This window comes from Trachymyrmex cornetzi, unplaced genomic scaffold (genome assembly GCF_001594075.2).
Source record: "Trachymyrmex cornetzi isolate Tcor2-1 unplaced genomic scaffold, Tcor1.1 scaffold579, whole genome shotgun sequence".
Taxonomy (NCBI): domain Eukaryota; kingdom Metazoa; phylum Arthropoda; class Insecta; order Hymenoptera; family Formicidae; genus Trachymyrmex; species Trachymyrmex cornetzi.
The window spans coordinates 1,639,402-1,652,705 of NW_017299892.1; positions in this window are offsets into that span (position 1 = coordinate 1,639,402).

Sequence of the window (13,304 nt, forward strand, 5' to 3'; positions counted from 1 at the left end):
AATTATATGCATAAAGGAGCCCTCATCTTGCAGAAGGCATAATAAATATTTTGCAGCATATATAATAGGAACTTCTTCAATTTAATTACTTCTCGTTTTCGGATCAAAAGTAATATTTTTGATATATACGTATCATTGTAAATACTTGTTTAAGTATACGACGATAAAATATGTATGATTTCTCTTTTTTTGCATCGTCGTGAAAGAATGCACGTTTCGCTTCTAAATCGTGAGCGTTTTTCTTCCCGCGTTCGGCATCTTCTTTTTACAGAGTTGTCATAAAAATTGAGGACATCGAACTTATATAAAATTTATTCATCAAAAAACCGTCTGGTCCACAATACTTGGGCAGCATTTCCGTGTTTTAAAATTCGGTGAAAAATGCCATGAAATGTAAATGTCCGTACACTTTGCTTGGAAGGTCACTTTCTGATCGCGATACGGACGCAATTTATGCGCGATGGTGGTAAAGCGAGTATAAAATATTAATTATTGAAAATATTACTAAAAATGTTACCAATCCGTAATAATTTAATAAGCGACGAAATTAAAAGACAGGCGAGAGATAACGATCTGGCTTCTTCGTTACTCGAGGCGATTTGACGCGGTAATTACCGGCGATATCTTCGTTATTGCACCCACGAGGATCTTAAGTCGGTAGATCTTAAATCTAATCCATGAAAATATATACACATGCATATATAGCAGACGCTTTTTCGCGAGATCGTTATGGCGTTTTAAATCCCTCCGGGAGCGCTTGTGCTCTTTTTCAAGGTCGACTCGAGTATAATTTCGACTTTTAATATCCATTGCAGAGCCTAAGGTGCGCCGAATGTTCGTCGAGGTCTCGTTACCAGAACCTAACTCGCCGAGTTCGTTGTTTATTCATGCACGCGCGTGCGGTGCACGCACTCGTCGTGCGCAAGCGTGAATTTCGAAGGACGAAAAAAGGCATTGGCCACGGCGTTTGTTCCACTCGGGCCCCGAAATGATTGGGAGCACTCGGCTCGGTTTGTAGGTTCGTATGCCACGGGGCCAGTAGGCTCCTGTACGTTGAGAGGCCGTGAATACGTGTGCGTGCCATCGGACACGCGCGTGCTCGCGAACCGACTGGGTCCGCGAGCACGAGCCGCGCTTCGGTTTTAATTCGCGTTGATCCAAATTGCGTATCGGGGTCGTTGGACGGAGATGAAGTATAAAAATATCATCAGCTTTCAATAAGTAATTTCTTTCATCGTTGTATAATTTCTTTTCAGCGGATGAATATTTTCGTCTTTTTCTTTCAATAAAATTTTTCTGTCTGAAGAAGAGTCACAAATGATATATTCACAAACTTTTTTAAAACAAAAACATTTTACAGAAAATATTTTTGTACTTACAAGGAACATTCTAAATTGCAAAAATGATATAAAAAAAACTATATAACGTTATCAGAAAGATCACGTTTAAAATTGATATTCTATTATTTTAAAATTGATAGAATTATCTATTTTACTAGATTTTGGACCCAGGACTCACTTTGAGCCTGATAAGAAAAAAATTAATTTGGGTTCTTATTATTGGGTTTCTTAAGTAACTCGTCTGTGTGATGGCCTTCTTCAAATTCTATATCTTTTATTTGAGATATATTTTTCAAAAATGCATTGTTTTTAAGATATTTTGTGTCTAAGTTAAAATAACCAAATAGATTTGAGCCTAAGGGTAAAGAATCTTATAGGATCCCGTGATTTAATCATCTACTCTCTAAATCTGAATCAGTGGATAATCACTGATATCAGTGCCAAGTATATTACTGATAATCAGTGAATTAAATGTGAGATTCATAACTTAGCTAATTATTATTATGTGATTTAACTAACCTTGTTTTGTGTTTAATTTAATGAATATGATATTGGAAGATTGAAATTAACATGCAAATATCAATATTTTAAACACAATCAAAACAGAGCATACAGCCACAATGCCAGATAATATTTGCGAAAGTCAGTTTATTCAATTACATTAAAACATGAAATTAAACGTTTCGGTCACTATTTTTGACCATCGTCAGTAATAATATATCCAATAGAAATTTTTTTACAATTATAAATTTATATCTCGTGATGTAATCTTCTTAATTCCAAACAGATTTTTTATGAAAAAGTAAATTGTCTAATACGCTTTTTATAAAATTATGTCTCGCTTTATAATCTTCGAAGGAATTTTAATTTGATTCGTCCTGATTTTATAACGATATTCCATCAATTATATGAAGAAGATCTTTCGTTCACGAAAGGTTGTGTGCAAATATACAACTTCCCAATGCTATTAGCAGACAGTAACTATATAATTTTTAATGTACTAATTAACGGAGTAATATAAGTTCCAAAAAAGGAAACATACCTATATTTGTACACGTAATATTTATAACGATATTCCAAATTTATTATAAGAAGAAGATCTTTCATTCTTGAAAGGTTGTGTGCAAATATAAAACTTCCCAATGTGCTCTTCTTCTTATAATAAATTTGGAATATCGTTATAAATATTGCGTGTACAAATATAGGTATGTTTCCTTTTTTGGAACTTATATTACTCCGTTAATTAGTACATTAAAAATTATATAGTAACTGTCTGTTAATAGCATTGAGAAGTTGTATATTTGCACACAACCTTCCATGAACGAAAGATCTTCATATAATTGATGGAATATCGTTATAAAATCAGGACGAATCGAATTAAAAATTTATTTCAAACGTAATCTTTCGACTGGTAACATTTGTTTTTTGATACTTTTGCAATTTGGAACGTTCCTTTGTTAGCGTCACTATTGTAACGTATTAATTTATTTGTTATAATAACAATTTTTCCTCTTTCGTCCTGCACACTTACTGTCTGTCTCTCTTTCCTATCTCTATTCCTCTCTTTCTCTTCTCTCATTTTTCGTCGTCCCTTCCTTCTCGTTCTCTTTCTCTTCATTTTGTTTTATCTGTCTTCTTCTTCAGCTTTCTCTTTCTCACATTAATAATTGCACCGTCGAAACCTGTCCGGTTTATACTCGGCCGCAGTGCAAAGGGAGAAGCACGCGGACCCGCTCGTTGCCGCTCGTCTGAGGTACTGGTAATTGTCGGAGCCTCTCTTTCGGGTCCTCGTTAGATCCGCTCCGCTTGGTTCGTCGTGGGTCCGCTGCTGCTGGAGAGCTCTGATACCACACAGATCGACCGCAACTCCGCGCCGGTTTCACCACCGAAATTCGCTCACTCGAAATTGGTTCAGCTTGCGGCCGCCGAAAATCGAGCACGTGCTTTCTACGGCTATGCATGTTCACCCGTAGCGCAGAATTTTGAATTACAATGTGTAAGTCTGACCACCACATGTGTCGAAATGTTCGTAAGATCATTGACATCGCAGGTAAAACCCTTTCCGCGAAACGATCTGCTCTTATTCGTGTCGTAGTAAAAAATTTATATTAGATAAAATTTCAATAAAACTAGTTAAAATCATGTATTTTTGAATTTTGTAGTGATTTTATATTATTTCTCTCGACAATCATAAATTTTTATGCACACACATATTCTTAATTTTTAATTAATAATTTTTTAAGCTCATACATTAGTAACGTTTTTTTATATGGTATATAAAATTATATGCTTTATTGAAGATGATCTCTATTTAAATTTTGCATCTACAAATTTATCGATAACATTTGCATAAAGTTATAAAGTATAGAGAGGAACTGTCTTTATTTACTATATTTAAGGCTTAGTTAATCGAAATTCCAAAACCCGTTCCTCTAGATTTTTTGTTTTGTTTTGTGCCCCTTCTGATTCAGTATATATCGATAGCACGCGTGCGGACGATGTCCTCACTCTCCAACGTTCATCTCAGATTCTCCAATAATTTCTTACGTGAGTCCCCCCCGTTTTGTTCGAAAACTATTCAAGCCCTCTCGGCAAAATCACAGCGACATTATGCCAGTCGAGCGGAGGGCGTGATTTCGGCAAAGTGGCCAGAAAAATAGCATACCGATCTCGCATTCTATTGAATTCGGACCACAAGCGGTCGGTAATTCCGCGGGTCGGGCCATCTCTCATCTCGCCTCTTCGCGCCCGTTCCGCATTACAATTTCTTCGGCAAGCCACTAGCTCCCTTTCTCTCTATGCCACGTCTCTCTCGCAGGGAGGTGACAAAGAGTCGCTGTCGAAGAAAGAGAATGGCAGACTGTATGGCGACGGTCAATGTCGAGGCGTGAGACCCCGGGACACCGTGGATTGTCCTCGGAAGAAAACGCGAATACTGAATGGGAAAGAATGGTAGCCAAACGAGGCGAAGTTAGTCGACCCTACTGCGGTTGCACCGACGACGGCGATATGGAAACGGTGCGGCAGCGAAGATCGACGAGGATTTCTCGTCATAAAAACGCCCCTCCTGGCGGCTCAGAAAAATCGCAGCTCGGGGTACTGCGATAATATTTTCCTAGGATCCTAGAAAAACTCGATACTTGCGTTTGCAGCCACCGGGGATCCATCCTTCGATCTCATCTTCCCTGACGACGGGCCCACCGCTCTTCTCTCGCGGTCGGATTACCAAGGCACGAATCGTAACCGTGAAAGGATCCGATTTGAGAACAGATACGTCCTCGAGCTTGTCTGTTTGTCTTCTCATTCAAATGCAGCGCGCCGCACCGCGCCGAGTTTTCTTTTTTTGAGACACCATTACACAGTTTCCTTATATCGCTTTACGAGCGATAGGGGAACGCTTGTTTTGTTAATGAACCGATATCTTCACGGTAATTTCAATTTCCAAATCATTGATCCGTAAATTCAGAGACAAGTCGTACAGAGAATCCTGTTACAGATCGTCCATCTGCTTTGTTTATATATATATACACACACAGAATATATACAACGAATATTAATTGTGTCCTAACATACATGAGAGGCGTACAGAATACGTTCGCAGAGGCCTCGGGAGATAAAAGTCGATAAAAGGATAAGCAATAATGAGTGTGTGTGTGGTAAGCGTGCCGGCAACACCACGTTAGAGTTGATCAGACAACAGGCACTGGTCACAAATGAGAGCATCTCGCACGTTCGGCTAATGAATAATTTTAGTATCCTGACGAAAATAGTCAGCGGCGCGCCCGCAGATTGCCGAATCCTTTAATCAAGTCGTTACGCTTTCCGCACGATCCCGACATGCGGGATGATCCATTCGTGGTTTCGACACGTGTCCGTGCGCGATAAACGAAGGATGATCGTGCTAGTCTGGGAAGGAGAGAGAGAAAGAAGGATATAAAAATGAGGGAAAGGAGGAGAGAGAGGGGGGGGGGGGGGGGAAAAAAAAAAAGCCCGCCGCGAATCGCCGCGTGTTGTTGCCGAAACATAAAGATCTTCTTAATTCGCGTGAGGAGCAGGCTTCCGTGCTTTTTTAATCCACGTAGACTTTTTGCGGGGTTCCTGCACCCGGTGATGCTTACCAACGTCGGTCGCAACGTGTATATTTAGGCTGGCATTAGGCCGTCCCGGCTTCTAGGCGGCTGCTTATTAACTCTTCTTCGGCATATTGCCTCCCGTAATGCGACCAACAACTGCAACGCCTCCCCTATATTTGCCTCCTTTTTGCCCTCCCGCTGCCTTTTCTTGAGCCCGACAAGGGTTTCCTAATACTACAATATCGCGTCGTGACTAATTCGCAGTCGTGATTAGAAACGATGATGTATCTTTGCGAACACGTGGATGATTAAAGCATGAACTTGAAAAAATTCGTACACAGAGAAATGCTCATAATATTTTTTTTAATGTACACAGAATATTCATATTTGGCACAAAGTTAGATGATGAGTATACGTGAAAGATGGTGTGGTTGAATTAGACCCTACTAGAGACCCTTTAATCACAGACGGGCCATTAGGATTTCGTCAAATTCCTCCAAGCGAGAAAGAAATATAGGCTATCTCACTCCTCCACCAATAGGTGTGTATACATCATGTAGGAATGGAGGAATTCGAGGAATTTGACAAAATCCTTATGGCCAGTCTCTGATTAAAGGGTTCCTAGTGACATCCCCACGTGACTTAATTGAAAAAATGGCACGAAGTGAAGATGTTCGTAAGTCATTTGCGCACAAACGAATGGAGTATTCAGATATGTCTGTAAGAAAGATTGCCATAAAGCTACAATTGGTCACTGTTTTAAATGTCTTGAAACAATTTTCAGAACATCAAACCATTGATTGCAAATCTGGATCTGGAAGGAAAAGCCGTTCTGAATACCCTGAGATAGAGAAATTAATTGTTTAGCTATTCAGAGAAAATCATAACTATCGTTGCGTGATATAGAAAAAATAGCAGGTATATTACAACTTATACATTTACTTTTTTGTACTTGCACCCCTACTTTACACCTACTTTTTTATCATATCACACAAAGATAAATGGGAATGTCTTCTAAACAATCCGTTTCTCTGTCTAAGGACATGCAGGGTTTTTTCTTCCAGATCCAGACCTGCGATTAATAGTCTAATGTTCTGAAAATCATTTCAAAATATCGTTTCAAACATTTTTGAAACAGTGGACGTGGGAAATTGTAGCTTTCTTGCAATTTTTTTTACAGACTTATCTGGATACTCTATTCATGTGTGCGCAAACGACACATCTTCACTTCGCGCCATTTTTCCAATTAAGTTACGTGGGCTCTATTCGACCACGTTATTTTTCACGTATACCTGTTAGCTAACTTTGTGCCAAATATGAATATTCTATGGACATTTGAAAAAATATTATGAGCATTTCTCTGTGTACGGATTTTTTCGAGTTTATGCTTTAGAAAACGTAAAGATAAAAATTTCTTTCGACTGAATTTATTACGATCACCTTGAAACGCTGTCACGATTAAATTAATAGTACGAAGTTTACTGTCACTGAATGCAGCCTTGTCCTGAGATTTGTACTAGCGCCAACGAGGACATGTTACGTCATTCGAACACAATCGGCCTCCAGTTAGCTCGGATTGAGATATAATCGTGAACGAAAGTTAGTTCGACAAATATTTGTAGTCACTTCCGGCTCTGTAGCTTTCTCACAGAGACTGGTTGAATTTTATTCTAGAGGATTGATTATAACGAACATGACAAATCCAATAGATTTAACAAAAATTATCAAAAAGGAGACAGAAAGACGTAATATTTCTTAATTAAAATTTTTTAATGCTTTAATTAAAATTAAATTAATTTTATACATGATTCTTTTAAATTTGCTCAATAATATCCACTTGCAGTTGAAGATATTTTAACGAAAAGGCTGACTTATTGTCAAGACATTCAATTTTTAAACGTGCGATCAAACATCTAATAATGTATCTTAATTTTTTACTATGTATCCAAAGTTCATTAAAATCGAAAAGGGACAAAGACGTTTTTTTTTTGGTTAGAGATTTATCTAACTTTTTAATTTCTTTTCCCCTGAAGTTCACCAGGTGGTCTGAAGATGCAGAACTTCTTGGGTCTCCTTTTGATGATGCGTTTACTTCATATCGGGGAGAGCGCTGATCAATGAGTAGTGATAAGACGGGCAGGATACAAAGCGTAAACAATCGTTTTTTGGCAAAGTCACATCGTATCCATCCGTCGTTTTCGTTGTTGTATCGATGAACGATTAGAAAGTAATTAGCGCCCCGATAATTGCCGATCCTTAGGTCGAACCCCTGCGGTTCCTACTCATCTCGTACCGGATGTTCAATGTCTCGGAGTAGGGATCTATTGTTTTCCATTGAGTACTTTCTCACGACCGACTGTTGCTAAGCGTTACTATTAACTACCATAATTGTGTTACTGTAAGAGATTTCTTAAAGTGGTATGCATAATGTTTGTCACTGATACTTCGTTTGTTCTCATTCTCGTTTTGAATAATTTCGTATAAGATAAATATATTATAAGAGAAACAGATCAGTTCGCATATACCGGTTGAAAAACCACGGGCGGTCTCGTGGAACGATCTTGTGACCGAAGACAACATTGTATAGAGATACAAACAGAGGTTTTCCGCCAAACAAATCCCAGAGCGTCTCGAGACTGTCGCATGCAATTCGTCTGTGAGAATCGCAGACGGATGGATTTACTTGGCTAAGCACACATTGCATTATGCTCTCCTCGGCTAATGTTGAAGCTAACGAGGCCGGGATATGGTTTTTCCGCGACAAAGGCGTAGGTTACACAGCGACGGCGCGAAGAGAAAAAGGGAAAAGGGAAGAGGGAGGACATTCATGCGTGGTCGTCTCCCCCGGTACTACCACCAGCGAAATGAAAGGGAAGGCACGGTAATTGAAGTTAAACGAGATAGCCGGCCATTCATGGGTTACGGGATCGTGACAATGAAGCTGGCTCTTGGTTGAACGGACGCCTCAGGCGACAGACAATGGCTCCGCTGGAGTTTACACCGCGTCGAGGAGTTATGCCGTAATATTGTGGCCGTCCTGGTAGTTTCCATGTCGATGAAGGTACCGCGTGAAGTTCTTCTCGTCGTTCACAAAATCGCCTGGCCGATTCATGCTGTAGTTCCGTCCCGACCTCAGTTCGTTCACCGCGCGAGATTGAAGAAGCAGGAAGAAATAGTTTGGCAGTGACCTTCATCATGTTATTAGGAACCAATCAATCTATTGTAATTGATTTACAAGAAAAACGAAAATTACAAAAATTATAACTTTTGAGAAGTTTTAAGATGCCTGCGTTTTTAAAAAATATATAAGAGAGATTTATTCATTATATATAAAGTTTTAATAGTCATGGAAAATAAAGCCACATGGAGATATCTTTAATTTCTTGAAACACACTTTGTTTAATCGTGTCTTTCTTTTTAAATTTGAAATGAGAGAATGAATTTAATTTGCAGTTATATAGTAACGATTAAGAACAAATATTTCATTATTTTGGAATAAAGCATATACATATATGTATCACAATATATAGTTGTTAAAATCTGCACAAATCTTTAATCGATAAGAGAAACGTTCAAAATCGGTGAACGATTTATATTTGAAAAGCACTGTCTATTCATTTGGCATTCAGTCCGATTAAGTACCCAACGAATAATTCTTCCATAACATTGATCCCATTCATTATTACAATCAAACACGCCATGAAATCATGTAAACGCGAATTGAATTAATCGAGGAATTAATAATACACGTGTAAAACTCGCATATGATTATATGTAGATACATGCATACCAGGACGATACGTTATTTCCATTGCTCTTTAAAAGTCATGAAAAAGAGCTGAGGCAAAAAGCTGAGAATCGAGAGAGTTAGATGACCTAAGATATCACACTTTCTTCGTCGCGAACAGATTTTTTCATAGATCAGTTATGACACCGAACGAAGGATTACAAGATTGATTTTCTTGTTCTCAGTGGTAGCTGGAGATCTCCCGTTGCGATCTCTTCGAAGCTGTAAACTCGCTGTGATGCCCAGATTCAAATCTCGAATTTTTCACAACTCTTTCCTGCTTACCGTCGAAACAAAAGTAAAATTTCGTGGAGAGCGCACAGCGGCTGATCGTGGTTTGGGAAATAACCGATGAGCTCGCACGAACGACATCGGTTCGGGTACTCGAAAGGAATGGACTGTCGTTTACTTATTTTTCATTTGAAGGAGTCCTCATATGTTTTCAAGTAGTTATCTGTTTCTCGTTAACACCCCGCGTATCTCATGCATCACATTGTAGACAAGATAGATAGAAATGTCTGAAGAGTCGAGTCTAGACAATAACTCTTTCTATCCATTCTAGAAATTCGACTAGAATACAAAACTAATTATGTATTTAAGCGTTCAGAGTTAGAGACATCATATATACTGCTCTTATATTATTATATGTATACATCTAGATTTGTGAATTGTTGACTTTCATCTACCAATTAATTGCGTTGGAAATTATATTACCGCAAAAATATTTTATACTCAGATCTTAGATTCGTCGTAACGATGCACGTAAACACATCAACGTGAGATCGTAGACGTCTTAATGGCAGCCAGGACGACTGCTGGGCGGGTTTGCCGAGAGCGATTGGCGCGCGATCGTTGATTTCATCCCGGGCGGTATCTCACTCCCCTATCTTCTGCGGTCGCACGTGAATTCTTCCCTGAAGAGACGCAGCATCCAAAACGCGTTTCCCGGGACGCTATTCGGCCGGGTCCCACGACCACCCACGACACTCGAATGTGGCGAATCCGTGAGACGCGAACGGGCACGAGTTCTCTCCCGTTTCATTTTTTTCCCTTCTCGTCCTTCACTCGACACGACATCTCATCCCGGATCCTCATCTTGGGTTCGAGAAGCCGCGCTTGAATGACTAAATGGAATCGAAGTGAAATGGAACGACCGCCCGTGTGTCATTCACATTCGTGTGTAACGTCTCGCTTCTCCTGGCTCCCGAAAAGCCGGTCCGGAACGATGATTCCCGGCGACGAAACGCGACGGTGCCGATGACTTTCGTGACTTAAGCGTTTCTGGTTGTCATGCGGCTATAATTATGCTAAGAGAACCGAATACTCTCTGAACGATTTAGTAGCGATCGGACGAATGCACGGGGATAAACTGTCTCTATTACTGATATAGCATGTTATTATATTATCATGTTGCATTAATCCATGCATGTATTTGCATAATTTGATATGAATCTGTAATAGCTTCTGATCGAATTTAGCAATATACATAGGTGTTAACAAATAGTATTACCTGATGCAGGTACAAATAATATTACCAGTGTTGTAGAATATGCTGTAGGTATATTTGATTAGCGTTTATTCTAAAAATTATGTGTTGTGCAAATCTAATTTTTAAGCATTAGAAATTTTAACAAAACATCGTCGTCGATGGATGTAGTAGGTAGTGTAGGTACCCTTCGTGGTATTCAGAACATTACAAATTTTTGCCTTAATTAATCAATGATTATTTACGTGCGTACGTTTACTATCCGCGTAAGATATTCGGATGTCTTTTTCGTAGCAATTTATGAGAAGGTTAATAGTTCGTACGGAGCGTTCCTCCCCATCGTCTTTTCGGCCATTACCCTATGCCATCTCCCTTCGCGCATTTCTTATTATATATGGAGCCGTGAGGAGTGTGTGTCCGGAAGCAAAATCGAAGAAAACGATACCACGCCGGGGTGGTATAATGCTTTCCATGGCACAGCCCCCGGCGTCCTTTCTCACACTCTCTCTTTCTAACGGAACAGAACGTGATGCAGCGCGTCGGAGCGCGCCGGATCCCGACTGACCTGTGGAAGAGTTGGAAAGGAAACTTGCCTCTAATTATCCTGTTGGGGCCATATAGTAGCCGCGTGAGTGCACGCGTGCGCTGCGTTGCGTATATATGAGTGAGTGCGTGCATACGTGCGTGCGTGCGTGCATGCGTGCGTACGAGTAACGCTGCACTGATGCGCGATCGAGAGGAGGACCGGACTTCAAGGAGAAGGGCGGCTCCGACGGCAACAGAATATATTATAGACTCGTTCCTTTCGACTTGCGCCGCGCCGGGCTGAAATCTCGCTCTGGGTTTCGTGTTAACTTAAGTGTCCCTGAAACGGACTTTGTGGGAGAGCGCGGCGTGCGTATGCCGCACGCATGCTGTCGCCTCTTCTTCTAGTTGATCTCTTAACGATCAATCTCTTTTTTCCTTTTTTTACGCGGTTCGTCCGAAAATGGGTTGTAAATTGTTGCGAAATGTATTTTTGTACTGTAAAAATGTATTCTTCGAGGTGAGCAAATAGTTACATTTGGAAACGCGTACATGTTTCAAAATTACAGTAAGAATTCATTGATTCTTATGCAGCAATTATATTGCGAAATTACAGGCTTTTTCAAATAGGATATCACAATTAAGATTTTAGAAAATTGATTAATAACAATAAGATTATTTTTTGTATTTTATTAGAATATATAAAAATACAAAAAAATTTGTTAAATGAGTTAATACATGTAAACAAAATCTGTAATGAGAGATTTTAAGTGTTTTGAAACTTATATGTTTAAAAATTATGTTAAATCAAATTTGATAATAAAGAATTATATGTCAATCTTATAGAATAATGATATATATATGTATTATGTATATTCACAATGAGTTCCATCCTTGAACTTTAAATCCAATTTGAAAGAGTCTGAACTAGCAGGACAACTACGAGGACTAGTTATTATTTGTTTTTGGCAAGAATCCTGACCGGCCAAACGGATCTAATTTTAATTCGCCATTGAGACAACTCGCCTTTTAACTTGTTGTACCGGTAAGACAGGCTTACGATCGGTTGCCGTGTGTTCTCTTAAACTTCGATTATTGTTCCTCTTCATATTCTTAGTTCGTCGAGATAGATAAGAGAATTAAAGAGATACATAGTTAAAGTTGCATAAAATCTGCCTTTTAATATATTAAATCTGAAATACTAAGAGATATTTAAAATGAGTCTTAAAAAATTTAAGTATATATGAAAAAATTCCAGAAAAAAGAGTCAGAAATAATAATCCTAATATAACTCATTAAGCTATGTTATACGTTTCGTAAGAACTCGTACGTCTATAGTCAATATTTAAAGATATATTTGTATAGTAATTTAAATATTTTTATTTTTAATATACTATTTTTATGATTCGTAGCGACACTGTGTTAGATTTTGGTCAGTCATTCGTGGCAAATCTTTAATGCTAATTCAGTCGTTTTGCGGTTTCGAAAATCGTGAGGTAGCTAAAAGGGCGTACGATGAGAAAATTACTGTTATTTTCGCGTATTATTTACTCAAGAAGACATAGGAATATTAACAGAAATAATCGAGACCAATTCTTTTCTGCGTTATGATATCATCAACTTCTGTGGTCAATATATGCATAATTTCTGAAAAAATGCTATAGTTTTGGAAAATGTATGACAGATGTTAAGTTCTCTTTTATAGCTGTTTCTCATTAATTAATCTGTATTAAGTGCAGGTGCAGAATTGAAATTTATTCATAAATTATCAATTTATAGCCAAATGACTAAAAAAAAAAATTTCTTACACCTGCAGAATTGGATACAAGTAATTATACATAATTTACAGAGGAACGGGGTGTACTTGAGATAATAATACACGCACAATTTTGTCACGAATTCGAACAGCCGTACTGTAACATACCGTACTGTTGCCGTACCATACCAACTATATAGTGCCTCTATACATGTTTATGATGGATTTTAATAATACTCTTTTCCGCAACTGCCCTTCCCTTCTCTACTCTTTTACCATTTCCCGAATTAAAATTAAATTTTTCTAGAATTTTTTATTTCAAGCAATTATAAATGTA